Here is a 17,245-nt window from a genome sequence, read left to right on the forward strand (position 1 = left end):
GAAGGAGCTTTTCTTCTCTTAGATAAGTACTATCAAATGTGCATGTCTTTGTTACTCGTCTGAGAGGAATTTACTCATTAAATATGTATTAATTTATTCATCTTTTCAGTATTTATTGAGAACCTATTGTGTGCAAAATGTTGTGTCTAGGAATTTTTCTATCTACATAAATTTTATGATTTTGATTTTTGATACAACTACAACATATTTGAGTTAAGCATCCAATAGAATTCCTGTTCACATTATTAGACAAAGTGAGGTTCTCTATAAATTTAGAAAGAGGTCATATTACTATTCATTTTTTCAAATAAAGACTGAAATACAATTCTCCAGAGTTCCACTAAATCTTTCCTTCTTTCTGCAAGTCTGTCCTTGTCTTTATCCATTAAAATAAACCTGTACTCATGTGTTCTCTGATGGTTCATAGTCTGGTTTTATGAATGAATGGACTGATAGATATATTTCAATCATCTCAGGATTTTTGGATCCTAAATGAGGTAAAATAGGATCTTTTTGCTTATTTTAACATTTTGTATAATTCAAAGCAAAATATTAGTTGGGGGTAAAAACTTGAGGTGAAATATTTAGTATCTCAAATAAATTTATTATTTTGCCTGTCATACTACTCATTTAAAGGATCTAAGAGAAGTCACATATACTTACATATAAAAGTAGAATATCATTTGATTTTGTTTTATTTTTTTTCTTTTAAAGGTTTATAAAATGTTTTCTTTTTAATTCAAGAAAGGCAGGGATGGGGGTGGAGCCAAGATGGCAGAGAGGAAGCAGCAAGTTGCCTGAGCTCTCCTTCTGTTCCCTCAAAAAGAACATTAAATCAAGTCTCTGGACGGATTCTGAAACTACAGAACCTGCAAAGTGACAGAGAGACACAGTCCTCCAACCAGAGATAATTTAGAAGACTTCAGGAAAAGGTCGGTCTGACTTGGGCAAAAGGGAGGCCCAGTGCAGGGCAGCAATCCAGCGCCAAGGGGGGCAGGGCAAGTCAGCAGGAGCTGCGGGCCACAGCTGAAAAACTGAGGCCCCTGGAACCTGGTTCAAAAATCTGGTGGCCAAGAAGGACAGTGGAAAAACCTACCTGCACCGGCCAGGAGGGCCACGAACGGGTCAGGCGGGAATGGACGCCGGGAGCGGGAGCCTGGCTGGCCAAGCGTACCCAGACAGGAAGTGCAGGGTGGGGGATCTCCACACACCATAAAGACCTCAGAGTAAAAAACCAGTCACACAGCACCTATACCCCTGCACAAGAAGCCCAAAACAGGGACCCTGGTGCCCCCAGAGCAGACCTCAACTTAAAAAATAAATAAATAAGCTGCAATGATGAGTAAGAAGCAAAAAAGAGCCCTCTCCATTGAGAGCTTCTATATCAATAGGGAAGAAGCCAACACAAACTCAGATGAGGACAATACCCTCAAATTGCCTACATGTGAAGCCTCAGGAGGGAAGGTGAATTGGTCTCAAGAACAAAAAGCCTTCCTGGAAGAGCTCAAAAAGGATATTAAAAATCAATTGAGAGAGGTAGAAGAAAAAATGGGGAGAGAAATGAAAACAAAACAAGAAAACTATGAAAAAAGAATCAGCAGCTTGGAAAAGGAAGCACAAAGATTGACTGCAGAAAACAATTACTTAAAAAATTCATCGGCCAAATGGAAAAAAAAGTGCATAATTTCACCAAATGGAAAAAAAGGTGCATAATCTTACTGAAGAAAACAATGCCTTAAAAATTAAAATTGGACATATAAAATAAATCCACAGAAATCATCAGCATTTCTATACATGACCAACAAAGTCCAGCAGCAAGAGATAGAAAGAGAAATTCCATTTAAAGTAACAGTAGATAATATAAAATACTTGGGAGTCTACTTCCCAAGACAAACCCAGGAACTCTATGAACACAACTACCAAACACTCTTCACACAAATCAAATCAGATCTAAATAATTGGAAAGATATCAATTGCTCATGGATAGGCAGAGCTCATATAGTAAAAATGACAATACCGCCTAAATTAATTTACTTATTCAGTGCCATACCAATCAGACTACCTAAAAATTATTTTATGCAGCTAGAAAAAATAATAACAAAATTCATCTGGAAAAACAAAAAATCAAGAATATCCAGGGAAATAATGAAAAAAAATTCACAGGAAGGTGGGTTAGCGGTACTAAACCTGGAGCTTTACTAGAAAGCAGCAGTCATCAAAACTATTTGGTACTGGCTAAAAAATAGGGTGGTAGATCAATGGAATATGCTAGGCTCAGGAAATGCAGTAGTAAATGACACTAGTAATGTAGTATTTGATGAACCCAAAGACTACAGCTTCTGGGATAGGAACTCAGTATTTGACAAAAACTGCTGGGAAAACTGGAAGATAGTATGGCAGAAATTAGGCATAGACCAACATCTTACACCTTATACTAAAATAAGGTCAAAATGGATACATGATTTAGACAAGAGGTGATACCATAGGTAAATTAGGAGAGAAAGGAATAGTCTACCTATCAGGTCTTTGGAAAGGAAAACAGTTTTTGACCAAACAAGAGATAGAGTATATTATAAGATGCAAAATGGATTATTTTGATTACATTAAATTAAAAAATTTTGTACAAACAGAAGCAATGCTTCCAAAATTAGAAGGGAAGCAGAAAGCTGGGAAACAATTTTTATGGCCAGTAGTTCTGATAAAGGCCTCATTTCTAAAATATATAGGGAACTAAATCAAATTTATAAGAACCCAAGTCATTCCCCAATTGAGAAATGGTCAAAGGATATGAACAGGCAGTTTTCTGGTGAAGAAACCAAAGCTATCTATTCCCATATGAAAAAATGCTCTAAATCTCTAATGATTAGAGAGATGCAAATTTAAAAATCTCTGAGGTACCACCTGACAGCTATCAGATTGGCTAAAATGACAAAAAAGGAAAATAATAAATGTTGGAGAAGCTGTGGGAAAATTGGAACACTAATCCATTGTGGGTGGAGCTGTGTACTGATCCAAGCATTCTGGAGAGCAATTTGGAATTATGCCCAAAGGGCGATAAAGTTGTGCATGCCCTTTGACCCAGCAATACCACTTTGGGGTCTTTTTCCCAAAGAAATCATGGAAAGGGGAAAGGGACCCACATGTACAAAAATATTTATAGCTGCTCTCTACGTGGTGGCAAGGAATTGGAAGTTGAGGGGATGCCCATCAATTGGGGAATGGCTGGACAAGTTGTGATATATGAATACAATGGAATACTATTGTGCTGTAAGAAATGATGAGCAGGAGGAGTTCAGAGATACCTGTAGGGTCTTGGGTGGGCTGATGATGAGTGAGATGAGCAGAACCAGAAGAACATTGTACACAGTATCATCAACATTGAGTGTTGATCTACTGTGATGGACTATATTCTTCTCACCAATGCAATGGCACAGAAGAGTTCCAGAGAACTTGTGATGGAAGAGGATCTCCAAATCCAAGAAAAAAAAAAAGAACCGTGGGGTATAGATGCTAAATGAACCATACCATTTCTTTTGTTTTTGATGCTGTTGTTTTTTTCTATTTTGAGGTTTTTCATCATTGCTCTGATTTTTTCTCTTTTAACATGACTAATGCAGAAATATGTTTAATGTTATTATGTGTATATATATAACCTATATCAGATTACCTGCTGTCTAGGGGAGGGGGGAGGGAGGGGCGGGGGGGAGAAAAATCTGAAATTGTAAAGCTTGTATAAACAAAAGTTGAGAACTATCTTTACATGTAACGGAAACAAAATAAAATACTTTATTAATTAAAAAAAAGGCAGGGATTTAGGAGAATATAAACATTATAGTAGAGTTAGGAGGAACCTAGCACCCAGAACTTTTCTCAGAAATACACATAAGTAAGTGCACCCAAGTTCAGCTAAATCAGACATATTAGGAAGAGGAAAACTGATAAAACACATCACAAGTTAACTTTTTAAATTTTGAATAGAATTTTTGTTCCAAAATATATGTAAAATCAAAATTTTAACATCAATTTTTAAAAAACTTTGTGTTCCAACTTCTCTTACCCCTTCCATTCACACCCCCTAGCCACAAGAACTCAACGAATTCAAAATAAGTTAAACATGAGTAGTCATGGAAAAATTCCCATATTAGCTAGTTATGAGAGAAAACTGTCAAAAAACACAAACTTCAGATTAAGGAATTGTCAAAGAGGAAATGAAAAAAATTTAAAATATGTTCCATCTGTTTTCAGATACTATCAGTTCTTTCTCTGCAGATGGGCTGCAATCTTCATAAGTCTTTCAGGATTATATTGGATCATTGCCCTGCTGAAAATAACCACATGCTTCCCAAGAGATCATCCCCCACTATTGCTGTTATGTTGTATACATTACATTGCACTCTGCTTCCGTTCATGTAGGTCTTTCCAGGTTTTCCTGATAGTATCCTGTTCATCATAACCTTTATATAGTATGTTAAGCTTGACAGAGAATTTTCTTCATAACAGCCCAGCAAAGTAGGTACCATACATTTTGCCACTATAATCAATCATCATAACTATTTCCCTCCATCCCACTCCCTTCCCATGACATTTACTCTATCTTCTTTTTACCTATTCTTCCTCAAAAGTGTTTTACTTCTGACTATCCTCTCCCTCGCTCTGCATTCCCTTTTTTCACCCTTCCTTCCTTGTTCTCTTCCCATCCTATTTTCCAGCAGGGTTAAATAGATTGGTCCTCCCAATTGGGTATGAAAGCTATTCCCTCCATGAGCCCACTCAAATGAGATCAGGGTCCCTGAGCTAATTCTGTGTTCTAAATTTATCTTCCTCCCTCCCTCCTCAACCCTCCCTATGAGATCAAGCAATTCAATATGTCATAGTGTTGTAGTAATGCAGAACATCTTCATCTTCTTGAAAGTGTTTCCTTTTTATTGCTTTTTCCTCCAATCTGCCCTTTCCTCCCTCCCTTCTCCCCCCTTTTCTCCCTCCCCTCCCACAGGGCAAAAATATATTACTATACCTACTTGAGTATGTATGTTAGTCCTTCTTTGAGCCAATTCTGATGATATTAATGTTCATTCCCTCCCCAACTCCTTCCTCCTCTTCTACTCTTCTCCATAAGCTTTCTTCTTGTTTCCTTCATGTGAACTACCTCTCCCCAGACCATGTCTCCCCTTCTCCCTCCCCCAGTTTATGCCTCCTACACCTCAACCCTATTTTAATGATGTTATCATGGATTAGTTAGGTGGCACAGTGGACAAAGTGCCAGCCCTGGACCCAAGAGGCCCCAAGCCCAAATCTAGACCGAGACATAAGACACCCCACCCAGTCTGCCTTACAAAGAACAAAACATAAATGCTTTACAGATATCATCCCTTCATATTCACTTCAGCCCTGTCTTCTGTAAATGTCTTGTGAAGACTTTTTTATTTTGTTTTGTTTTGTTTTGTTTTTTGGTGAGGCAATTGGGGTTAAGTGACTTGCTTAGGGTCGCACAGCTAGCAATTGTCAAGTGTTTGAGGTCACATTTGAACTCAGGTTCTCCTGAGTCCAGGGCCGGTGCTCTATCCACTTCGCCACCCAGCTGCCTCTGAATTTCTTACTTAGATAGTTCTCATGATTCCAAAGTATTATCTTCCCATGTAGGAATGTAAACAGTTTGATCTTTCAATATCCCTCATGAAGTCTTTTTCCTGTTTACCTTTTTATGCTTCTCCAGGATCTTGTATTTGAAAGTCAAATTTTTTATTCAGTTCAGGTCTTTTCATCACAAATGATTGAAAGACCTATTTCTCATTGAAATCCCATGTTTTCCTCTGAAAGATGATGCTTAGTTTTTCTGGGTACATGATTTTTGGCTGAAGTCCCAGTTCCTTTGCCCACTGGAATATCATATTCCATGCACCTCGGTCCTTTAATGTAGAAGCTGCTAGATCTTGATTTATCCTTATTGGAGCTCCACAGTATTTGAATTCCTTTTTTCTAGCTGCTTGCAGTATTTTCTACTTGACCTGGGAGTTCTGGAATTTGGCTATAATATTCCTGGAGGTTTTCCTTTTGGGATCTCTTTCAGGAGGTGATTGGTGGATTCTTTCAATGTCTATTTTGCCTTCTGCTTCTAGAATATCAGGGCAGTTTTCCCTCACAATCTCTTGAAGGATGGTGTCTAAGATTTCTTTTTGGTCATGGTTTTCAGGTAGTCCAATGATTTTCAAATTATCTCTCCTAGATTTATTTTCCAGATCATCTGTTTTTCCAAGGAGATATTTTACATTGCCCTCTATTTTTTCATTCAATTAGATTTGCTTTACTGTATCTTGGTTTCACATAAGGTCACTAGCTTCCATTTGTTCAATCCTAATTCTTAGGCAGTTATTTTCATCAGACAGTTTTTTAATCTCCTTTTCCATTTGGCTTTTCAAAATGTTGACTTTTTTCTCATGACTCTCCTGCATCTCTCTCATTTCCCTTTCCACTCTTTCCTCCTTTTCTCTACATCTTCTTTCTATTTCTCCTACTTTCTCTTCAAAGTCCCTTTTGAGAGCTTCCATAGCATGAGACCAGTTCATATATTTTTCTTGGAAGTTTTGGATGTTGCAGCTTTGGCCCTGTTATTATCTTCTTCTTAGGTTGTATTGTGGTCTACCTTACCCCCAAAGAATTTTTCGATGGTCTTCTGCTTTCTCTGCCTACTCATCCTGGCTTACTATTTCTTGGCTTTTAACTCCTTCTTAAAGTATGGTGCTGCTTCCAGGACACACTGTTCAAGCTACAGCATGGCCCAGGGGATGGTTGGGTTTCTTCTAAGCCTGCCTGGCCTCACTTTCATTTGATTTTAAACTCTGCTCTGGGGGTGGGGGGTGGGGGGGCTGCTTCTCGGCTCCACTCCTGTTCTCAGCTTCAGAGGGTCTCAGGTGTTTTGGGTTGGGGGCGGGGGGGGGCAGGCTTTAATCTCACTTGGCCTGTTCTCAGGTCTGGAGATAACCTCAGGCCTACTTTACTAAGCAACCAACCAGCAAAGCTTTCTGTGGTGTGGTTCTCAGCTTCCAGTGAGATTGCTCCCCTGTTCCCCTCCCCACCTGGGTTTCCCACCACTCAGAATTTCTTCCTGGTTCCCTGCTGGGGTGGGACAGTCAAATCCTTCCCCAAGTCCACTGGTACCCCTGCACATAACACCCCTCAACCCCAGCAATCAGTTTCAGAAGACGCTGGTGCTGCAGCAGATTCAGAGGCACTGGGGCAAATTCTTCTGGTGGGTGTCTGGTGTGTTGCCTAGTGAAGGGAGCAGGTCAAAGAGAACATTGTACCCAATGATAGCAACATTATATCATCAATTGTGACAAACTTAGCTCTTCTCAGTAATATAATGATCCAAGACAATGCCAAAAGATTCATGATGGAAAGTGCTCTCCACATGCAGAAAAAGAATTATGGAGTTTCAATGCAGACCAAAGCATACCATTTTTGTTTTGTTGTTGTTGTTGTTGTGTTTGTTGTTTCTTTGTTTGCTTTTCTTGAGTATTTTTTTTTCTTTTTGTCCTGATTCTTCTTTCACAGAATGACTAATTTTGGCAATGCTCAAAAAGCTTGTACACATATAATGTCTCCCCATTCTTTTTACTTCAGTTTTCATAAGTACATGTAAGTATTTCTGGATACTATTCATGAGTATTTTTAAGGCAGTTAGGTGGCTTAGTGGATAGAGTGTTGGAAGTGGAATCAGAACGACCAGTTCAAATCTGGCCTCAGATACTTACTAGCTCTGTGATACTGGGCAAGTCTCTGTAGAGGGAAATGGCAAAGAACTTCAGTATTGTTGCCAAGAAAACATGACAGTTTTGGCATTTTATGGTCTGTAGGGTCACAAAGAGTCAGACATGAAACAGTTGTGATTTTTACCTGAATAAAGGTACCCATTCCAAATTATATTAAACCAGGCTTCGATTATGTCCATCGCTACTGCCACCTAGCCCGACTTTGCTTATATACAGGGAGAGAGAGAGAAAGAGAGAGAGAGCGAGAGAGAGAGTGAGAGAGAGAGAGCGAGAGAGAGAGAGCGAGAGAGAGAGAGAGCAAGAGAGAGAGAGAGAGAGGTATAGATTTAGGTATAGGTATACACATATGCACTCATGTATACATACATGTACAAATATACATATGCACACACATGTGTGTATGTATATATGTCTTCTTAGAGTGAAAAGACATTAGTTCATCTAGACAAACTATCTGCTCAATCCCCTTACAACATCCTAAAATAGTTCTTGCTCATTATACATAATTGTGTGTATATATGTCTGTACAATTCACATCATCTTGGCTCCAAGGCCAGTCTTTTCTTCATTATGCTCCACGGCTTCTGATAATAATGTGTTTCCTTAAAATTAGAAAAAATAACCCAAAACAAAACAACTGTTTTTCATATTTTAGATCACTGAAATAGAAACACAGGTGCTATTTATAGATAGCCAAAACTGTATTCCCTGTAAGTTTCTATCTACTACTCTAGATCTTCTTTCTTTAGCTAAATAGAAAAAGAAAATCTACAGAAATTCCTTTACCAAATGAATCCTTTAAGTATCTGATAATACATACATATTATGTTTCCTCTAAATCTCTTTTCTAGGCTAAGCTTTGCAGCTATTTCAACTCTTCCACTTGACATGTCTTTGAGTCAACATCCTTGATTGACTCTTTTTTGCTAATCCCAGTTTACAGACATTCTTCCTAAAATACTATGCAAAGAGCTCAGATGTTTTGTAATTAGTATAGGATACAGAATGCTAACCTGTTGTTAATGTTATACTTGTCAATTGTTCCAAAAACCTTCATTCTTCTGCTCAGACCTTACTCTGAAAGCAAATCATGGCATGGAGATGATTCTGGGTTGCTGAAGGTGGTTGTAACAAAATTTTGCCTCTAGCAGGCTGTAAAATCTTTTAATCTGGGCAGAAATGAATTGTATGACAATCTTTTCAGGACCTGCTTAGTTAAATTCTCATGTAGGATGGTTATCAGGAACTAATCATAGTACTAAAAACAATAATAAGATAACTAATAATTTTGTTATTCTAAAATAAACTTATGAAGAACCCTTACTAAAATTTAGAGGTGTTTCATATCTAAATCAATGGAGATAAGAAAAATATTACCAGTGTAGTCACGATCCTGGAGTAATGAAATAAGATTGAATTAGCTTTTTTGGCAGCTACATTTCCCTAGGAAATGCATTGAAACATTATATGCAGCTAAAGTTTTATTTTGCCATATGCTACAATCCACCAGCTCCACACTATACCAAATGTTTTCTCTTTCTTTCAACAGCATGCAAACAGGGTTGATTTGATTGTGGCAATTCACAAAATTTCAATAAAGATGGTCCTAGTCCCACATCTGCCATTTTCTAGCTGTTGACCTTCAACAATTACTTGTGTGGAGTAGGTTCTGATTTTTCTGGCATTTTTTGCAAAATTATAAAATAGATTGATTTATATGAATGGTTTTCATGATGATCTTTGGCAATATAATTGTCTACTTCATGAACCAAAATAGCTTAGCTCTTGAAATAAGATGCTCAGCCCTTCCTGGCTCAAAAAACAAATATGTATTGCTGCAATATTTCTTGGCCATTCTTTTCCCATCTTTTTGGATCATAATATTTGACTCTCTTGTTGGATTTAGTATAACAGGAAGCAGCCTAAGGAGAGTTATCGTGATACAGTGGGAGAGTGTGTGTGTGGGGCATCACACTTTATATTTCCAGACCTAGGCCTCAGTTCATTATGCTATTGCTGAAGTAGGAGCAGCACATAGCTTATGTAGGCCTGACTAATTTTCCTTAAGAGGTAAGGGGAAGTTCCCTTAGGATTAGCTTATCCCAGGGACTAAAGTTTCAATGATTGATGAAATAAAGGAACATTGATTATGGGAAAAAATATTATCTGAAGGGTTATCAGAGTACAAAAATCACAGAGAAAAATATTCTTGACCTAGAGTTTCCATTTGTAATGGTGACTATGAGTGAGCAGATAGAATAGTAATTCATCAGAATTTTGAATCCAGGAATTATAAGCTTTTTAACTTTATTCTGAGTAAGTACTTTTTATTGTGTCCTGTTGTCTACACGTGTTATGTTTCTTTCCAGCCCTAAGACTAAATAAGTTGGCTTATTGGAGTTATGTCTGACACAATATAGCTGCTTACTAACTATATTACTGTGGTCAAGAAACTTAATCCCTCTGAGTCTCAGTTTCCTCAGCTGGCAAAGATTAGGGAGTTAAACTAGATGGCCTTCAAGTTCCCTACTATCTATAAATCTTTGATCTTCAAGCTGTGATCCTGGTTTATATCTGTGATCCTACTAGGGAGTGTGTTGGCAAAGGTTGGCCAGAGAAACAGAAAAACCTAAAATAAAGAGATAGAGGGGGAGTAAAGTTGAGTCAAATAACTTAGTGTTAATTGCTGACCCTTTCAGTGAAAGGAAGGTACAGAAAATTCAAATCTAAATCACATGCAAACTATATGAGATTACTCACATTTATGTAACAGTTTAATGTTTACAGCATTCTTTCTTCACAACAAAACTTCATAGAGGAAATAAAATAATATTCACTTAATGTTACAAGAAGAAAACAGAAACATAAAGGCAAAATAACTTGGTCAAGGTCAAACAACTATAAATTAAGTAAAACAGCCAGAACTTAAACTGATATTTTTTGAGTTGTAATGTGCTTTCTCTTTCTCTTTATCACTTTTATCTTTTTCTCTTTCTCTTTTTTTCCACTTTTTTTCTTTCCCTTTTCTTATTATAACTTTAATTTCAATTGAATGCTGATGATGACTGAGGTTATGATGTAGCTTCAGAATTTAAGAGAGTACAGATACGCTTACTTTCCAGGACTAGATTTAGTAAGCATAATAGTATCTTCCACTAGCTTTATCTAAAGAAACTCACTATCAAAGAGAATTCCTCCTCCCATGCATTCTGAATTGGAAATCTCCCTGTTGGTAATAAAAACAAAACAAAAACAACAAACAAACAAAACGCAAACAAAATAAAACTTTAGTAAACATGCTTCTCATGGGTTATAATGCATTTGCATTAATAATCAAAGAGCCAGGAGAGCAAAACACGATGTAAAGGGGTAAGGAAAGACATTAAATGAACAGAGCTCCTGACACAATTACCCCAAAAGAGCAAAAAAAACAAATCCAAAACCTGATGTGGCAAAACCCATAAAAGAGAGGCTGAGATTATTATACAGCCAAAGACAGTTTAGAAAGGGCCATGCTGAACTGCAAGCAGAGCCAAACCCCATGATCCACACCAACAGCCCAGGCAGACTGCACAGAGAAACTTAAATTCAAGGCTCTGAATCAGCTGTAGCACTGGCATCTTCTGGCACTTGGTTATGGTCAGGTGAGAGGCCTGAACAGGGACTAGGGGGAAAATACAGGGGTGTCTGCAGGGACCTAAGGAAGAATTTGGCTATCCACCCCAGTGGCAAATCACAAGAAATCTGAATGGTGGGATGCCCAGGTGGGGGAGGAGCGAAGGCTCATCTGAGTTAAAAAACCACAGCACCAAAATTTTGCTGGTTGATTAATTAGCAAGTTGGCTTGAGGTTATCTTTGAACCAGAGAACAGGCCAGGACAGAGAAAAACCTGCCCCTTCCTCAAACTGAAACACCTGGAACCCTCTGAAGCTTGGGACAGTGTAACTTGGAAGTAGGTCCCCACCTAAAAGAAGGAATTAAAAATCAAGGAAAAGATGGCCAAAATGAGCAAGCAAAGAAGTTGAGAACTATATAAAGTTTCTTTAGTGACAAGGAAGATCAAGGTTCACCCTCAAAGAGGACAGCCACTTCAGGGCACCTATATTCAAAACTTCCAAGAAAAATATGAATTGATCTCAGACCATGGAAGCCACTCACAAGCGACTTTGAAGAGAAAGTAGGAGAAAAAAAAAGGAAACAGAAATGAGACCAATGCAAGAGAGTCATGAGAAAAATAGTCAACAACTTGAAAAGCCAAATGGAAAAGGAGGTAAAAATGTTCTCAGAAGAACATAAGTGCCTAAGATTTAGGATAGAACAAATGGAAGCTAGTGACTTTACGAGTAACCAAGAAGACAGTAAAGTAAATCCAAATAAATGAAACAATAGAGGGCAATATGATATATCTCCTTGGAAAAAAACAACTAATCTGGAAAATAGATCCAGGAAAGATAAATTGAAAATGTTTGGACTACCTGAAACCATGACCAAAATAAGAGTTTAGACAGCATATTCAAAGAAGTTGTCAGGGAAAAAAATGCCCTGATATTCTAGAAGCAGAAGGTAAAATAGAAATGAAAAAATCTACTGATCACTCCTCAAAGGGATCCCAAAAGAAAGGGCTCATCAATATTATAGCCAAATTTCACAGCTCCCAGTTGAAGGATAAAATATTGTAAGCAGCAAGAAAAAAAGGAATGCAATACTGTGAGCTACCATATGGGAAAAAAGAAGATTTAGCAGCATCTGCATTAAAGGACCTTAGGGGATGGAATATGATATTCCAGGGGGCAAAGGCACTGGGACTACAGCCAAGAATCACATACCCAGCAAAATTGAGTATAGCCTTTCAGAGGAAAAAATGGGGTTTCAATGAGAAAGAGGACTTGCAGGCATTTGTGATGAAAAGACATGAACTTAATAGAAAATTTGATGTTCAAATACAAGACCATAGAGAAGTATGAAAAGATACACAGGAAAATAAATCATTAGGGATATTAACAGATTAAACTCTTTACATTCTTACATGGGAAGATAATACTTCTAACTCATAAGAACTTTCTCAGTATTAGGGTTGCTGAAAAGGAATACACTTAGACAGAGGACACAGGTCTGAACTGAATATGAAGGTATGATATCTATAAAGCATTTATGTTTGGTTTATCCTTGCTTTTGGTCAGGCAGGTAGGGTGGGGTGGCTGAAGTCTGGGCTGGATTTGGGCCCAGGGCCTCCTGGCCCAGGGCTGGTGCTTTGTCCCCTGTGCCACCTAGCTAACCCATGATGAAACCTTTAAATAAATTAAAGGGTAAGAGGAATGCACTGTGAGAAAGGAAAAATGGAGAGTTAGACTGAGGGAAAGTAGGTCACATAAAAGAAATAAGAAAAAGCTTGTGAAGGGGAAGAGAAAAGGGGGAAGGAATTGGTTACTGAAGTGAACCTTACTATCATCCCAATTGGCTCAAAGAGGAATAACATACATACTCAAATGTGAATAGTAATATATTTTGCCCAGGAGGAAAGTGGAGGGGAAGGAGATAAATGGGGGAGAGAGGGGAAGAAGGAACGCCTGACTGGGGGAGGGAGCAGTAAAAATCCAAACACTTTGGGGAAGGTGAAGATGTTTTGCATAACTGTATATGTATGACTTATATTGAATTGCTTGATATCAGGTAGAGCTGAAGAGGGAGGGAGGGAGGAAGAAATTTAGAACACGTAATTAGTTCAAAGACCTTAACCTCATCTCAGTTGGCTCAAGAAGGGAATAACATGAACACCCAATTGGGATGGTAATCTATCTAACCCTACAGCAAAGTAGGAGGGGAAGAGGATAAGGAGGAAGAGTGAAATAAGGAAGGCAGAGCAGGGGAGGGTGCAGTCAGAAAGCAAAACACTTTTGAGGATGAACAGAGTAAAATAATATAGAAAATAGAGTAAATATCATGGGAGGGAATAGGATGGAAGAAAACAGTTATGATTATTGAATATAATGAAAAAAAAGCAGAGCCAAGATGGGAGAGAGAAGCTAGGAATTTGACTGAGTTCTGCCAAGTTTCTCTCAAAGAATAACATTAAACCAAGCCACTAAATTGATTCTGTCATTCAGAAATGACAGACCTACAAAAGACAAAGAAACACAATCTTCCAACCTAAGATAATTAGAAGACTTCAGGAAAGGTCAGTTTCACTCAGGCAAAAGGAGAGCACGGCAAAGCTCAGACCATGTAGCACCGCACGGAGGGTGTCTGGTCAAGTCAGCAGGAAGCTTAGGCCACAGAGGAGCAATTGAGGCCCCCTCTATCCTGGCTCAGCAAGCTGATGGAGCAGTGGGCCCATTGTGAGTTGCAACAGCATCAGCAGAAAGGGCAGGCTACCAGTTGGAGGAACAACTACAGGAGAGGCACAACTGGCTTGGCCATCCCAGTACCTGGAGCCAGCCCAGGGACCCAAGCCCAGGGTAGTGAGGGATGCACAACTCACAGAGCCTCAGCGTAAAAAGCCAATGACAGGCCCTTCAAACCCCCCCCACCCAGCACAAGACAATGGCAACAGTCCACTCTTGTGCCCCTAGGAATAAACCTCAACTTAAAAGCATAAGTCAAATATGAGTAATAAAAAGATGATGCTCTTACCATGGAGAGCTTCTGTCTCAGGAGAGAAGTGCTAAACACAAATAAGATGAGGAAAATTCTCTCAATTGGCTACATGTGAAGCCTCAAGAGGGAAGATAAATAGTCTAAAGATCAAAAAAGCCTTCTTGGAAGAGCTCAAAAAGGTTTTTGAAAATCAGTTGAGGGGTGCTAGATGGCACAGTGGTTAAAGCACTGGCCCTGGACTTCAGGACGTTACCTGAGTTCAAAATCTGGCCTCAGACACTGACACTACTAGCTGTGTGACCTTGGGCAGTCCCTTAATCCCATTGCTACAAAATAAATCAATGAGAGAGGTAAAATACAAACTTGGGGGCTGAAAATGAAAGCAACACAAGAAACTTATGAAAAAAGAATCAGCAGCTTGGAAAAGGAAGCACATAGATTAAGGGAAGAAAAAACTCCTTAAAAATTCATTGGGGGCAGCTAAGTGGCACAGTGATATAGTACTGGTCCTGCATTCAGGAGGACCTGAATTCAAATACAGCATGAGACACTTGAAGTTACTAGCTGTGTGATTCTGGGCAAGTCATTTAACCCCCATTGCCCCCCACCCCCATATATATATATATCTATATATATTATATATATATATATATATATATATGTGTGTGTGTGTGTGTGTGTGTGTATATATGTATTACATGTATACATATGCATGTATATATACATATCTATACACAAACACACACATATATACATATATACATATATATATATACATACATTATATATAATTTGACTAAATGGAAAGGGCAGGTGCAAAGAATTACTGAAAAAACAAACAAACAATCGGCTTAAAATTTTGATTAGGGACAGATATGAAGTTTAATGAAATGATGAGGAAAGCAGGAATCACTCAAAAGGAATCCAAAGAATGAAAAAAATAGAAGAAATGATGAAATACCTCATTGGAAAGGACAAGTGGTCTGGGAAAATAGCTCCAAGGAGAGACAATTTGAGAATTATGTACTACCTGAAGACATGATCAGAAAAGAGTCTAGGACACAGTCTTCCGGAAATTATCAAAGAGTATTGCCCTCATATTGTGGAATTAGAGGATAAAATCACCAATGAAAGAATCCACTGATCAACTCCTGAATGAGACCTCAAAAGGAAAACTCCAAAAAATATTGTAGCCAAATTCCAGAATTATCAGGTGAAGGCGAAAATACTCCAAGCAGCCAGAAAGAAGCAAAATCATGTGATTATCTCAATAGATACAGAGAAAACTTTTGACAAAATAAAGCACCGATTCCTATTAAAAACACTAGAGAGTGTTGGAATAGGTGGACCTTTCCTTAAAATAATAAGCAGTATCTACCTAAAGCTATCAGAAAGCATTCTATGTAACGGAGATAAGTTAGAGACATTCCCAATAAGATCAGGGTGAAACAGGGATGTCCATTATCACCTCTATTATTTGTTATTGTACTAGAAATGTTAGCTTCAGCAATCAGAGAAGAAAAATGAATTAAAGGAATTAGAATAGGCAAGGAGGAAACAAAACTATCAGTCTTTGCAGATGATATGATGATATACTTAGAGAATCCTAGAGAATGAATTAAAATTACTTGAAACAATTAACAACTTTAGCAAAGTAGCAGGATAGAAAATAAATCCCCATAAACCACCAGCACCTCTATACAGACCAACAAAGTCCAGCGCAAGAGATAGAAAGAGAAATTCCATTTTAAGTAATGGTAGATAATATAAAATACTTGGGAGGTCTACTTGCCAATACTAACCCAAGAACTCTATGAACACAATTACAAAACACTTTTCACACAAATCAAATCAGATCCAAATAACTGGAAAGATATCAATTGCTCATGGATCGGCCACAGCTAATATAGTAAACATGACAATTCTATCTAAATTAATTTACTTATAAGTGCCATACAATCAGACTACATAAAATTATTTTATAGAGCTAGAAAAATAATAACAAACTTATTCTAGAAAAAAAAAAAGCCAAGAATATCAAGGGGGACTAATGAAAAGAAAATGCACAGGAAGGTAGGCTAGCTTACCAATCTGAAGCTTTACTATAAAGTGGAAGTCATCAAAACTATCTGCACTGGCTAAGAAATAGAGTGGAGGATCAATGGAATAGGCTAGGCACAGGAGACACAGTAGTAAATGACATTAGTAATGTAGTGTTTTATAAACCCAAAGACTCCAGCTTCTGGAATAGGAACTCAGTATTTGACAAAAACTGCTGGGAACAACTGGAAGATAGTATGGCAGAAATTAGGCATAGACCAACATCTTACACCTTATACTAAAATAAAGTCAAAATGGGTACATGATTTAGAAACATAAGAGGTGATACCATAGGTAATTAGGAGAGGAAGGAATAGTCTACCTTTCGGATCTTTGGAAACGAAACAGTTTATGACCAAACAAGAGATAGAGAATATTATGAAATGCAAAACTGGATGATTTTGATTACATTAAATCAAAAAGGTTTTGTAATGCATCCAAAATTAGAAGGAATGCAGAAAGTTGGGAAACAATTTTTGTAGCCAGTACTTCTGATAAAGGCCTCATTTCCAAAATATATAGGGAACTAAATCAAATTGATAAGAATCCATCATTCCCGAATTGAGAAATGGTCAAAGTATATGAACAGGAAGTTTCTGATGAAGAAATCAAGCTATCTATTTCCACATGATGCTCTAAATCACTATGATTAGAAAGATGCCAATTAAACAACTCTGAGGTTACCACCTGATACCTATCAGATTTGCTAAATGACAAAAAGGAAGATAATAAATGTTGGAGGAGCTGTGGGACAAATGGAACACTAATGCATTGCTGCTGG

The 17,245-nt window shown here is 37.9% G+C and overlaps 1 pseudogene; it reads left to right on the forward strand.

Annotated features, from left to right (window-relative positions):
- Positions 1-1,135: 1,135 nt before the first annotated feature.
- LOC122747335 overlaps positions 1,136-17,245 on the forward strand; it is a 31,843-nt pseudogene continuing 15,733 nt past the window's right edge.

The sequence above is a fragment of the Dromiciops gliroides genome, chromosome 3 (assembly GCF_019393635.1).
Source record: "Dromiciops gliroides isolate mDroGli1 chromosome 3, mDroGli1.pri, whole genome shotgun sequence".
Lineage (NCBI taxonomy): Eukaryota > Metazoa > Chordata > Mammalia > Microbiotheria > Microbiotheriidae > Dromiciops > Dromiciops gliroides.